The sequence below is a fragment of the Castor canadensis genome, chromosome 6 (assembly GCF_047511655.1).
Source record: "Castor canadensis chromosome 6, mCasCan1.hap1v2, whole genome shotgun sequence".
NCBI classification, from domain to species: domain Eukaryota; kingdom Metazoa; phylum Chordata; class Mammalia; order Rodentia; family Castoridae; genus Castor; species Castor canadensis.
Window position 1 is genome coordinate 158091369 of NC_133391.1, and position 13696 is coordinate 158105064.

Consider the following 13696-nt stretch of genomic DNA (forward strand, 5'->3'; position numbering starts at 1 on the left):
AGTCATAATGGAAGGACTTAGGTTTAATAGGTTTTTAGAAAATCAACATATATATATAATATTAAAATAATATTTTGGAAACATTTCTTATAAATTATTCCATTCAATAACTTGTAATATATAAGTCAGGGTTTTTATGATTTTCTTCTCTAATTGTATAAAAAAGATGCACTACAATTTAATTCATCCTTTGTATAGTCCAGGAGTGACAGACTATGACTCATAGATCTGATCTTACTTTCCACCTGTGCTTATATGAATTACAAAAAGATGTTACATTTTCAAATGACAAAAATTTAAGTAATTACATAGCCATATAAATAATATCCTCAATTGTGTCTTTTTCCTAAAATTCTAAAATATTTACTTTAAGATAACCTTTTGCCAAACTTTATGTTAAATGAATATAGACATGAATTCTACCTTATTGTTTTTAAAGCTTCACCTGAGTAATCACCCATAGGATTCACTTAATTTATGTTAACTCATAAAATAGCCATTCATTTTAGCCTCAGTTTCTTGATCTTTAAAATGGGGAAAATGGTGGGGTTTTTTTTCACTTTATACATTATAATCCTTTTCAAAAAATAACATGTAAAAAATCTCTTTGCCAAGAATATAGCAGAATAGTATGAAAGTGTTGTGGAATCAGAATACTTATGGGGCTTAACTTTAACAAAACAAACTCTGAAATGTTTCCTTGATTTCCACCACAGATAAACATCTTCTACTAATGTTGATGTGTTTTTTATTTCCAGGAAGCTTTTGGGTAACCTGCTTGTGATCAAGAGTCGAAGGCCTGCTAAGAAGCAGTTGTTATCAGAGTTCTTGTGTCCTGATTGTTTCTTACCCACTTCTCTCCTGAGCCTACTGACAGTGACACATTTCCTAATCATCACAGGTTTCTTCTTGAATGCTCTTTTAATGGGATATCTCTGTGGTGCAATTGCCAGGAAAATGCCTGACCTTGACCTTTGCTGTTTTTTCAGCACAGTGTCTTTTATTAACAAGGTATTGTCTGTTGGGCCACTTTTCTTAGATGACTCACATCCCCTTCCTATACTAAGTAAAGAGAGTATCTTCTGACAGTCTGCTTACCAACAGCCCTGGAATGGTGAGAACTAAGTGCATGCATTGCTTATGTGGGCCAGTCTTCTGTATCTGAACTCTAAATAAATTAGATTTCTATTTTAAGAATCCCCCTTTTTCCTTTGTGTGCATGTTATAAAACTTCTTTGCTTGCATAACAGCAATAGTGAAGAGTCCTAATGTAAAAACCCAGAAATATAATCCTCTTTTTCAGTATCCCCAAGCCATACATCAGGTCAAAAAAGGTAATGGCAAAGCTCCATTCCTAGTCATAGCTCATTTGAGAGTGATTTTTGGGCTTGCCTCATCTGACGGCCATACCAGCAAAATTACCTCAGAAGTCTGACCAATTTGAAGAAAGCCAAAAGAATATTTTCAATAGGCTACAAAAAGCCTGATTTTCTCATGATGTCCTCTATGTGTCCAGGAATTAATCAACTGCTCATCCTAAGGCAAATCAAGGGCATCCTCAACTTCAGACAGCTTCCCTTAGTCACCTACACATGCTACCAAAACTTGCTGAGCATTAAAACATCAGAATTTTAACCCATCTGTTATCTCTAACTCACCTGTGTGTTTCCTTGCCTCCTCTAAAACAGACTGAATGAGCAGATGATCCCAAGCCCAGTCCACTAGAGATCCTAAACTGCTGTGTGCACTTAACTATATAACAAACTTCCACGCAGAAAAACCTGAGCTTTGGTCAAGGTGCTAGTCTTAAAAGCAATCAAAGTTCACCAGAAAAGGAGCAAAAACTTCTCCCCACTAACCACAAATATTAGAGAAACAACAAAAGTTTAAGCTTTGATGATTCTGTAATAATGAGAATGTTATTTGAGAATTTTTAAATTAAAATTGTTCTTAAATCATCTTGCTTGAGAATGAGTTTCCTAATTATCTGAATTTTTTTCTTAATTAAAACTATTAAAAGAAGAGTATAACAACTTGGTTTTACAATAATCCATCATCTTGCAAACTACTGAAAGCATGTTTGTCCTCTATCATTAATTTAAAATATTGTAAGCTTTAATTATAAATGAAGACATAAATTGTAAAATGTTAATTTTCTGAAGAAATGTTTATTAATAATATATGATTCTGATATTTTTATATCTATAGCAATGAGTTTAAAAACATAAAATGGCATTTTTATGAAATGAAAATAACTCATTTTTAAGTGAAGGAGTACAAACTGAGACTGAAAAACATTCAATTAAATTGTAAAGTTGGCTTGACATTATAAAATATGACAGACATAAAAAGGCACCTCAAAGTAAGTAGTGTTTTCTTCATTAGAAGTCAAGAACCTAATTTTTGGTCTTTAGATAAAAATATATCCTTACTTGATAAAGATAAATGGTCCTTGGTTTGTAGCCCTGTTGAGAGCACAACCCTAAATGAAAATAGTTCTGGTGTGGTGAATTGTGATAACTTTTCATATTTCCAAGCAGAGCAGAAATATCTGGAAATCTAATTCCCCAAACATATTTCTGTGCTGCTCTTAAATAGAATAGTAAAATGATGGAGCAAATAAACGTCTGCCATTTATAGGAAGCCAAAACTTTATTCAATATGGCACTGTATCATTTGTTCAGCAAATACTTACTGAGTGTCTATTTTGTACCCAGCATATTAAATATTTTGAAAGTGATCAAGTAGTTACAAGTCTTTTTATTTAAAACACATATGTTAGAGTTTTGGAAGAAGTCAGGCTAACCACAGGAATTAAAAAACAAGAGATTAGAACTTTATATTCTGAAAACAATTAGAGACCAGCTTTCAACTTTTAAAACATTGGAAATCATTTTGCAAGAACATCAAGAGAACTTTGAATTATATAAAAGAAATTTACATTTTATCCAACAAGCAAAAATAGACTATTGAAGTTTTTTGAACAAATTAGTTACATGTCAACTATTAATAGTATCAATTATAATCGTGGTAATTATAATTTATCAATTTATAATGAAAAATATATCTTTAGATGTTGATATAGACCAGTATTAATAGGACATGTGAATTGTGGCTACTGGAATCAAGTTTAACATATTATTGGCTATCTAACCTCTTTTTGAGGTCTGCAGTACAGTAATATCAGTGACCAGTTTTAATAGCAAAAGAATGAAAAAAGTGCAAAGCAGAAATTTAGTAGCTTCTAATGGGCTGAATCCTGAAAATAAGAGTCAAAGCAAAAGAAAACACAATGTGATAATGACATTGCAGATATTTTTCAAGATAAAAGGGATCCTTATCATTCACAGAGTATCATGAAACAAACACAGATGGAATGTGATGTCTAGCATTTGCTTGAATAGTATTCACGAAGGTGTGAGTGTATGGAATGCAAGAATATGTGTGAAACAGCATCAGTGAATGAAACTTAAATGGTGAATCTGGGAGATGGAAACCCGGGTGTCTACTAATACTGTTTTATGCATGTCAGATTCCATTCAAAGCAAAGACCCTTCCAGAGAAGATGCAACAGTGAAACACAAAAAACATTGCACTATAGATGCGATTTGCCCAGCCTTGGAATTTTTAATTTTTTTTTTTACTGGCTAAGGTATCTTCTCAGAAATCATATCCCATTGTAGGAGCTGATCTGCTTCTCTATGGACTTCACTACAATTTTCTTGAGTTTTACCAAACCTTGATGGACAGGCATGGTGTGAGAATGAGAATACCAACAGTGTTATGTATATTCAGCCTATATTGAAATGTACATAATCATTACAGTTAAAAACAAAGTTCATTTGCAGTTATTCATAATGAATGCACTGCCTATTTTAGTATTTATTTAGCCCTCATGTTGTAGCCATTATCCTATTGCTGCCATGTATTCATTAATTTATTTAAACTTATTTCACATATAGATTTTCTCAAAATATTTTATCTTTTTTCATCTGAGGAAACTGAGGTAAACTTAATGTAAGCCCATGTATTCACAATGGTTGTGTGTCACTGTTGTTGGGTTATTTTAATCCCAGGCACTAAATAACCAAACCATTGCTATTTTACCACTGTTATGCAATTACTATAAGAGATTAAGTCAGTATATTCGATGTACAATAGTAGCAAAGTATTATTTCATATAGCTCACCAATACCTAGGGATGTGTTAAACCTCATATTACTGTGAAGAATTCAAATTATTATAATAAGGAATATATAGTCAGCATGTCAAATAGAAGTTACCTACTTCTGATGTAGCAAATTACTGACTTTTGGTGAAAGTACTAAAAGGGCAAGTTGACATGAGAGGAAACTGGGCACTACATTCAGTGTAAACTAGGGAAAGAACTATAGTATCCAGAAGTGAAGATGGTGACCATGAAACCCAAAGAAATAGTTCAATTTAGTAAAGAAGTTCGTAAGAGTAAGACAGAGATGTTTTACAGCTACTTTGTACATAGACCAAATTTCTTCATCTTAAGTCCTGTCAAATGCAGTTAGAACCCAAGGAATCCCAGTTATTTTTATGTAATATAGTACCACTTGCTATGTCTTAGAAGCTGAAGACATACTACATTAATATTTCAATCTACATTACAGAGGAGTTAGAAACAAATGGACAATGATATATGTGTATCAAAAAGTAATTAAGCATTTCACAGCAGTCATTGTTTGAAATAAAATGGTACTTCATTTCCCTACATAAAATTTTACTGACCTGTTAACTGGATAGGCACTAGGACATTAAGTTTAAAGTTGTCTTAAACTGTGATTGAATAGAAAATATGCTATATAATTTAAGAAACCATTAGAAATCTACAATAAGTGATTTTATTCCATTTTTGTTATGGTTACTTTGAAAATAGGAAACAGGATTAAAGGCATGTAAATTGTTAGATTGTTATGGATAAAATACAATAACAGTTTAATTGTGATAATGTCTCATGAAAGTGGAATAAGGAAGGATACTTTTTGCTACTTTATTGAGGTATTACTTCACATACCCACACATATGAGATGCACACATTTATATACAAATTATATAGCTTTGAAAGTATTTAGATCCTCGTAATAGTAATTAATCTACCACTATAGTGAAGACACTGAATGTTATATCATCCCAAAGTTTCCTTTGCCATCCTTCTTCCTACCTGCATCCACCATTAGTCAACCACTATCTACTTTCTGTCATTATGGATTAATTTACATATTTTTGAATTTTACAGAAATGAACATGATATAATCATTAAGCATTTGTTTCTGACTTTCTCCCTTCAGCTTAATGATGTGATAATTCAGATTTCAATTGCACCACTAGTTTTTTTCCATGTAAATATAGAATAATATGCATTCTGTGAATGAGTCACAGTTTACATACTCATCTGTTGATGAATATTTGAGTTTTTTCCTAGTTTGGTGGCACTATGAATAGTCAGTCATTTGTATAAAAGTGTTCAGAAAGACACACTCTTTTTCTTTGGAGTGTACATCTTAGAGTAAGATTGATACATTGCCAAATGGGTTTATGTTTAACTTTTAAAGAAGTTACTAAAATGTTTATCAAACTGCTTGCACTATTTTTTATTCCTTTCGACAATACGCAAATTACAGATACTTCACATCACTGTCAGCACTTGGTATTATCACATGTTTTTTCATTTTGATTTTAACTATCCAATAGGTATACAGTGGAAATAACTTTTTAAGTAATTAAATATGTAATTATAGAGCTTCCAATGAATAGGAGCATCTAAATTAATATTTACTGTAATACCATGGATTTTTTGTGAGCAGCAAATACATTAGATACTGTTTCTTACATGAGTATCTCTTGATATTTCCACATTTGATTGTATTTTTCTGTTCCTTTCTCGTTCTTCCAAATGTATAAAATTAATTACTCAACAAATTAGCATGCCCCCTTTTTTGATTGGTGATTACTATTCACTAATACTTTCACATATATGCATTTGTTTAATGATTTATTTTTAACCGTGGCTAAAAATGTGTGATTTAGACTTTATAAGTATAATTTCAACCATCACAGATTTTTCGTGAATTGAATATAAATCAAATTTAATATTGTCAAGAGTTTACAGATTATTTATTTCATTTCTCTTGCACATAATAATCTTTGGTATCCAAAAGGTACAAAATAGAATAAACCCGAGCCAACAATATAGGTCTAAAATGCCAAGCAATTACATCTACTGAAAGCCTTTTTTTCCTTTTAATTATTCATTGTTCTTTTTTTGTTATTTCAAAATAACTGCCTACTAGCATGGAATGTGGTTTTAAAAGCACAAAATATATTTATATTATATGTCCATTCTTCAAGCAAGCTCCTCGGATTTAAGTTAATTTTTAACTATTTTAATTAAAATAACTTTCATTTCTTACTGGCCATGACAATAAAGGGGAAAAATAGCTAAGCATCTAATTTAGTTGTAATAAAACAATGATATCCTTTTAAACGAAGATGTTATCATTATTTAAAAATATTTAAACATTTTCCTAAGCTTGCCTTTTTTTCATCTACTCTAAAATTTCAAGTCAGTAGCTTAGTGGCCGATTTGCAATTTACTTAAACTAAAAAATGAAACTGTTCTTGCTATCATGTTTTTTCTAGACTAAAACATGTAAATTGTGAGAGGCAGAGAGGTGAGAGAAGGGAGAAATGTGTATTTGCATACAACCTTTTCTTCTTGACTGCCTGATTATTTCTGAATTAGGCGGAAAGGATATCACAAATTGTTAGTCAGATAATGTACTTTTATAGCTGACTGAAATTTCAGAGATAATACAGTTTAATTTCCTTACATTTTCCAGTGAAATTATTAACAACTGGAAGCTTTATAAATGTCTAAAGTTTATAAAGCTACAGAGTGCAAGACTTTCGGATACAGTTTAAGTTTCTGATAGCCAATGTAGCTCTGTTTCTCCAAAATTTTATTATATCTCACACTCATGAGTATCTATGAGTGCAGGTGGTCTCAAACATGTGCAAAGTGTCCTCTGAAGCCCATGTGCTTCAATGATTTAAAGAAAAGCAGAAAATTTGGCATACATTGTTGTGGTAGTATCAGTTCAATGCTGCTGCTGAGAGTCCAGGTGTTATTAGGCAGCTTGATTTTTATATTTAAAACAATTGACACAATTTTGTGGAATTTGTCTTCTCCTGATAATTAAATCAATGGGAAGACCTATGTGGAGGTAATATTTGAATCTAAAGTTGTACGGAAATATGATTAGCTTTACATAAGAATTGTAAACCAATATTTGACAATTATCTCAACAGATTCCATATTTAAATAATAATAGTCAAGACTGGGGAAAGTATGGTAGAAATCAGAGGGGAGAAATCACTGTGCATATACATCACAAGTTTTCTATTAGCTCAGAGTAATTTTTCCTTTACTAAATAACAACTATAGTTTACACTATTTAAAAGAAACCTAAGTGAATGAGGAGAGAGAGTAACACATTCATGTATTCACTTAGATGCCTTTTTATTCTGACAAAAATTCAGATAAATATATTTATTAGGCATAGCAGTAAGCAATACAATTTGCCTTAAAGAACCCTGAGTTTTCCACTAAGTATCAAAGACCAAAAGACAAGCACTTGCTCTTTTCTTTCCTCATTTCCTCATAATTAAATACCAGAAAAATACTTATGGTAACCTATTTCACAAGATTCCTGTAAGAACCAAATGAGATAATTGGCAGGAAAGTTCTTGGCAAAGTTTAAAGACTGAATTAATTTGAATTTTCATCATTTCTTTTTAGACAGAATTTTATTAGACATTTTAAAAAAGTTTGGTCACAACATTTCTCTGAAAGCTTATGAACACATCTGGGAATTTCAAAGAAATCTGAAATGATGGGATTCATGTCAGTTTTAAAAAACTTCTAGAAGAAGCTTGAACTAACTAGAAATTAATTTTTAGCTTCAGATTTCTTTTGATCTTTGCTATTAAATTATGACTCTTATAGAACTTGAACTTCAAAAATTGACAAAATTTTCACCTAATATAGTTTTATTAAGTGTTCTTGAAATAGCCAAATGCATAGAGGAGGATCATTTTACTGTTAAAAAGACAATAATTATTTTGGTTGTTTGAGAGAGCAAATGAATTATAAAAAAAAATTTTTGATGTTGACTAATTTGTGCTACTGAAATTATATCACTTGAAAGTTCTAGATTGAATTTAGTTTTTAGGCTAACATTTATTTTTGCTTGAATTTTCTGGTAATGTATAACCAAATATATTGTATGACAAAATGATTATAATTTAATATTCTACCAGTCACAAAAAATATGTTAAGGATGCCAAAATAATTTTTGTAAGTCACAGAAACTAGATAATTTTCCTAATTTGTTGGCCATATTATATTTGGTGGGCTTTAAAGTTTTGGGATGTCTAAATGTTCATTAATATTTTATAATGAGAGTGAACTTAGTTTTAACTATGGGTTTCCTCTTATAGTGGTTGTGTGGCAAATTCAGAGTACCTGGCATACAGCGACTGTGAAATATATTATATATGTGATATTGTCACATCCCTACTGTCTTCCCTCATGCTCCTCACAGAAAATCATTTCATTGTCACTCATGCATGCACATTGACATAAAATTATTTAGTGGTCTCATGTACAAGTAAAGATTACAGGGGTAACACATACTCTCTGCAGAAAAAGTTTAAGAGTGAAGAATTATGAGAATGGAAAGACTGGGTATTTGAAAGTACAACCAGTGCAAATGTATACGGTTGGAGTTTCAGTTAAAACTGTCTCCTAAGGCACAGGGTTGGTTTCATCTGCACCTGTTTTAGTTTATGATAGTAATTGCTGGTTTACAGGTTTCATGACTATAAGCCCTGTGTTAAATATTATAAGATTTTAAAAAGAAGTTACAACTTAAGCGAATATCCTCAGAATGGGACGTATACCAATAAGAGAAACAGAGTGCTTCAATTACATGACCAACTACACATCAGAATCACGAAATGGATCCAACTTTCATTTACAAGTGCTGTGTTAAAGCCTAGTAGGAACCCTGTCAGAAGAAACTATCAGTTATGTTTCCTGTTTGCTATTTATGTTCAGGGTGCATCAATTTCGATTTTAGCATCCTCTTTTCTACTGGAACACTCTACTGCCAGTCTATAATTGGATAATGTGCTTCCTGCTTAAAGGCTGCAAAAGTTGCTGTTCCTCTCCTGAAGTATATTGATCAAGTGCCTTCACCTTCAGCTCTCACCCTCCACCAGGTGAGGGAGCAGGAGACTTCTGCAAGGCAGGCTGTAGCAGCCCCTCCTCCACCACGTCTGTAGGGAGATATCTGTGTTTTAAGCTCCAGTATGTGCATCTGTCCTATTTAGAGCAACTCAATTTTACTGATTTTTTTCTTCAACCAAGAAGTTCCATGAAAGAGCTAGCATATTAATAAGATTTTTAAAAAGATTTACTTGGCATAGATAGGGCAAACAAATTTTCTATTGTGTGTGTTTTGTGCATTTCCTCTTGGAAATTTAGGGGTTTCTTAAGACACTTAGATGTACATAAATATTGCAATGCAAATAGAGCTTTTCTTTTCTCTCTCTCTCTCTCTCTCAGAACACACATACACACACACACACACACACACACACATACACACACACACACACCTCACACCACACTAAAGGAATACCATATGTCCCAAGTGAGACCTACTTGGAAAAACAGAAGTACTGAACATATCACACAGTATCATTGTGAGAGGACACTCGTCAGTTCCCTCTCTGGCAATGAGAATTTTCTCACCCTCAAGACATGCAAATGACTTTTTTCATCTGTTCTTTTTATGTTATTTGCATAATTTTCTCCTGCAAAAGTGAGTGCTGTCAAAAATTAACCATTTGGAGCTTTGGTATATAGTTCCATGACCTTCACTTCAGGGAACTAGTCACTTTGGATGTGGGAGATGTGGCGGTGTCCTAAGAAGTAGGTCAGTTGCAAAAGGATTGGAGGATGGATGGGAATCAGCAGGTAGGTGAAGGCACATGACTACATTTAAATATTCGTTTGGTGGGTTCAGTCCTTTCATACCTTTGCTTGTTTTTGCTTTATTAAATCAGTACTTCAAAAGATAGTAGGAGAGATGATTCAATTAGCTGTAATGCACTCTGCTGTTACTCTGATTAATATTACAATGAAAACGTTTTTGTAAGTGTTATGCTAATTTAAAATGCTATTTGTAAAAGTTTCGGAACAATGATCTGTTCTTCATGGTTAGGTCTGTGTGCTTGTGTCTGTACATTACCTCCAAATACGCTTGTTTAGAATGAATACTACCCTTTTATATATTCAGAGAGTTGTACTCTGGAGGGCTGCAATAAACCTTTATAGTCATTTTACTTAGACAGAGGTTGATACATGTAGCAGGCTAGGGGCAAAGACAAGTATAGCTATCTTTTTCATCACATTGCTTTATACCTTTTTCAGTTTTAGACTTGTCTTAAAAATCAGTTCTATCAGTGTAGTAATTGTTTCACTGTACCTTATATCTAAGACATATGCATCTTGAAAAACGGCAGGAAAAAGCACATTTGTTTAAGTCCTGCAATGGCTTGCAAATTATAGTTATAGTTGAAGTTCATCCATTAGGCTGGAAAAGACCAGATTCCCAAGTGGCCTCTGTTCCTTTCCCAGCTCCCTGGAGAACCCCCTAACACTAGGCACGTGTTGCCTGGGGGGTTGGGGGGAGGCGTTCCCACTAATCAGGTCAGTGGGTATCGCCTGGGTCTAGGGACATGACAGGAGTCCATCAAGTAGTTAAGGAGCCTCCAAACAGTGCAGGCTCACAGAGAATCTCCCGTTAAGAAACAGCGCTTAGTCCTCATTTACTCACTGGGAATCTCTGAGGATTTCAGCTGTTCTTTTTCTCCCTTTAGACAGTGAGGAGCTCCACATAAACAGAGGAGAGGAGCACAGGATGCTGCTGCTACTTAGAGGGTGTTGATTGAAAAGTTCCATCTCCCTACCCCATTCACGGTTGATTTGACGGATTTCTCATCCATTCACGGAGAATATTTCAATTAAGGTATGTGCTGCTTTATCTGGGTGACGACATGGCACTGAATTTCTGCAATGAAAGTTCTAACTGACTAAACTGACATTCTGCACTGCAGCAAGTGCCTGCTTATGTCAGGAAAGGGCTGAGTTTAGAAGCAAGTGTCCTAGAATGAGAGCTGGCATGTGGGCATAATGATATTTCAAAACAATTCTTATGAAATACAATCATTCTGCCTTTGATCACAGAAGAAAATAAATGGAAATGTGAAAAGAGGGATGATTTCTCTTTTTACCTTTTTAATAATCTGTTTAGAGGACTGTACAGTGGCGAAGGTAACTTGATTTTGCTTGAAGTGGTTTGTTGATGTTGGAGAATAAAATGAGTTTGAAAGCTTCAAAGTTAAATTGTATGGAAAGAAATTTTGTAAATGACGGTTGAGATTTTGTGCAGCTTTCTACTTTAGCAATGTCCCTGAGTTCCCTTTTGCTTAAAAGATTTATGACTAAATCCAGGGTACTTTAATAGTATCCATTCAGGAATTGCAATTTAAGTTTTATAGTTTCTGATGAAACTTTTCAGAGAGATGATCCTAGAATATTTAATACTCTATGGAAGTATTTTATAGTTTTTATACTGGAGGGATGGAGTTCTTTTATGAGGTAGATTAAGAAAAAATAAAGCAAAGAAAACAACTACTTTCTGAAATACTGTCTTTGAAAGAATATCTTATTAAGAGATGAAAATTACATGTTTCTTGAAATCTTGACTTTTTGTTATCTTATGTCTGAGGTGCATTTATTTTTGTTTATCTAACTATAGTGAATTGAGGTTAAGTTCACATGTTACATAAAGTTTAGGGCAATTAGCCAAGTAATGTATGTAAACTACTTCACAATATTTCTTCTGTTTCTATTTTTCTCATAAATCTGTTAAAACTATCTACAGAGATTATGAAAGAAACTTGTTTTCCAAAGTTACATTTAATTATCTGAAATTTTTATTTTGCTTTAAACATGAAAATAAACTGTGATGGTTTTATTCCACGTTATGATAAATGCCTGTGTAATCAAGAAAAAATAAAATAATTCTATCAATGTCATTACATATGATCTATGGATTAGCACACCAAATACATGAAGAATAGCAACCACTTACCTTGCTATTGTGTAGGAATTGTACTGTAAAGTCATTTTCAAATAAGGAAATGAAGTCTGTAAAAACTCAGTCACGTAGTAATAATATTTTTATGTACTGAATTATAATAATTCATCTCTAATGTTAAAGTGCAATGTAAATATGTAGCTGTTTTTTGTGAAGGTTTGTAATGATATTTTAAATATGCTTTTTAGAGTAAACACTCATATTTTCTGAAATGTTAATTCTATTTCTTCCTATGGGTATCTTGAAGTGAGATACTGTAAAACAATATGAGAACACTGTTTATATTAATGGGTTATCTTCCTGAAGTTCCCTGGAGAGCTTTTCAGGCTGATGTTGGAAGCTGTTGCTTCTTACACTGGAATAGAGTACTGAGTACTTGCTGGCTGTCTGAAGGTTTTCAGACAATGCCTAAAGACTTTTATATACTTCTCTTGCACTAAGACTTCTATCTCTATTTTCTGAGAGAAGGTTTCTCAGCAGATTTAAAGATAACACTGAGAAGATTGTGTTGCACACAGTGTTGGATTCATTTTTCCTTTTAAGAAAACTTTTTTTCTTATAAATAAGAAGAGGCAACATTAGTCAAATGGGGACACATCAAAAACTGGAACACTTTCACATTGCTGAAAACATCTCTGCACCATATACTATCTCATGTACTAAATTCAAATCTGATGGTTTCATCAGAATAGATGAATTTTTGCTGATACATTCTGACCATTAAAGTGTATGACCATTGAATGGTGCATTTAGTGTACTGAAATATCTACATTTAAACATGAAGCCCATTTCAGTTCTTGCTCAAATGTACATATCAAAAGTTTCTGAAGGACAAAGAAGGGGATGGAGAAAGTGTTGTGTACAATTGAAAATTAGTGGCCATTTGTTTTACATATAACATGCCTTGTATTTTTTCTAAATTATTATATTATCCTCAGGTTCCGCCATACATCTAGGTTCTGTATTGATTCCAAATTTTCATTCACTTGATGATAATTTATTCCTTCTATAAGATTAGAGAAATTGCTTTAGTTTCTCTGCATTAAGGGCAACAAATGCTAGCTAGTTTTTTAGGTGCCTTACCTATCCTCACCCCTTCCTTGTGTGCTCTCGCTTTTATCATGTGCTCAAAGTCCAATCCCATTGTTGTGTTTGCCCTTGATCTAATGTCCACATATGAGGGAGAACATATGATTTTTGGTCTTTTGGGCCAGGCTAACCTCACTCAGAATGATGTTCTCCAATTCCATCTATTTACCAGCGAATGATAACATTTTGTTCTTCTTCATGGCTGCATAAAATTCCATTGTGTATAGATACCACATTTTCTTAATCCATTCGTCGGTGGTGGGGTATCTTGGCTGTTTCCATAACTTGGCTATTGTGAATAGTGCTGCAATAAACATGCGTGTGCAGGTGCCTCTGGAGTAAACTGT

At 33.0% G+C, this 13696-nt stretch overlaps 1 protein-coding gene across 4 annotated transcripts in view; it reads left to right on the forward strand.

The window, feature by feature from the left end:
- Positions 1-13696, forward strand: part of Cdh12 (cadherin 12) — a 1151540-nt gene that overhangs the window by 646143 nt on the left and 491701 nt on the right. For 2 of the 4 annotated variants that reach the window (XM_074077695.1, XM_074077693.1), the window contains exon 3: positions 10978-11126. The exons of 1 other annotated variant lie outside the window; for it this stretch is intronic. The gene's annotated coding sequence lies outside the window, so the exon portion shown is untranslated. Of the gene's footprint in view, positions 1-9683; positions 10073-10977; positions 11127-13696 lie in introns of those variants that run through there. One more of the 4 variants, XM_074077694.1, reaches the window with a different exon arrangement.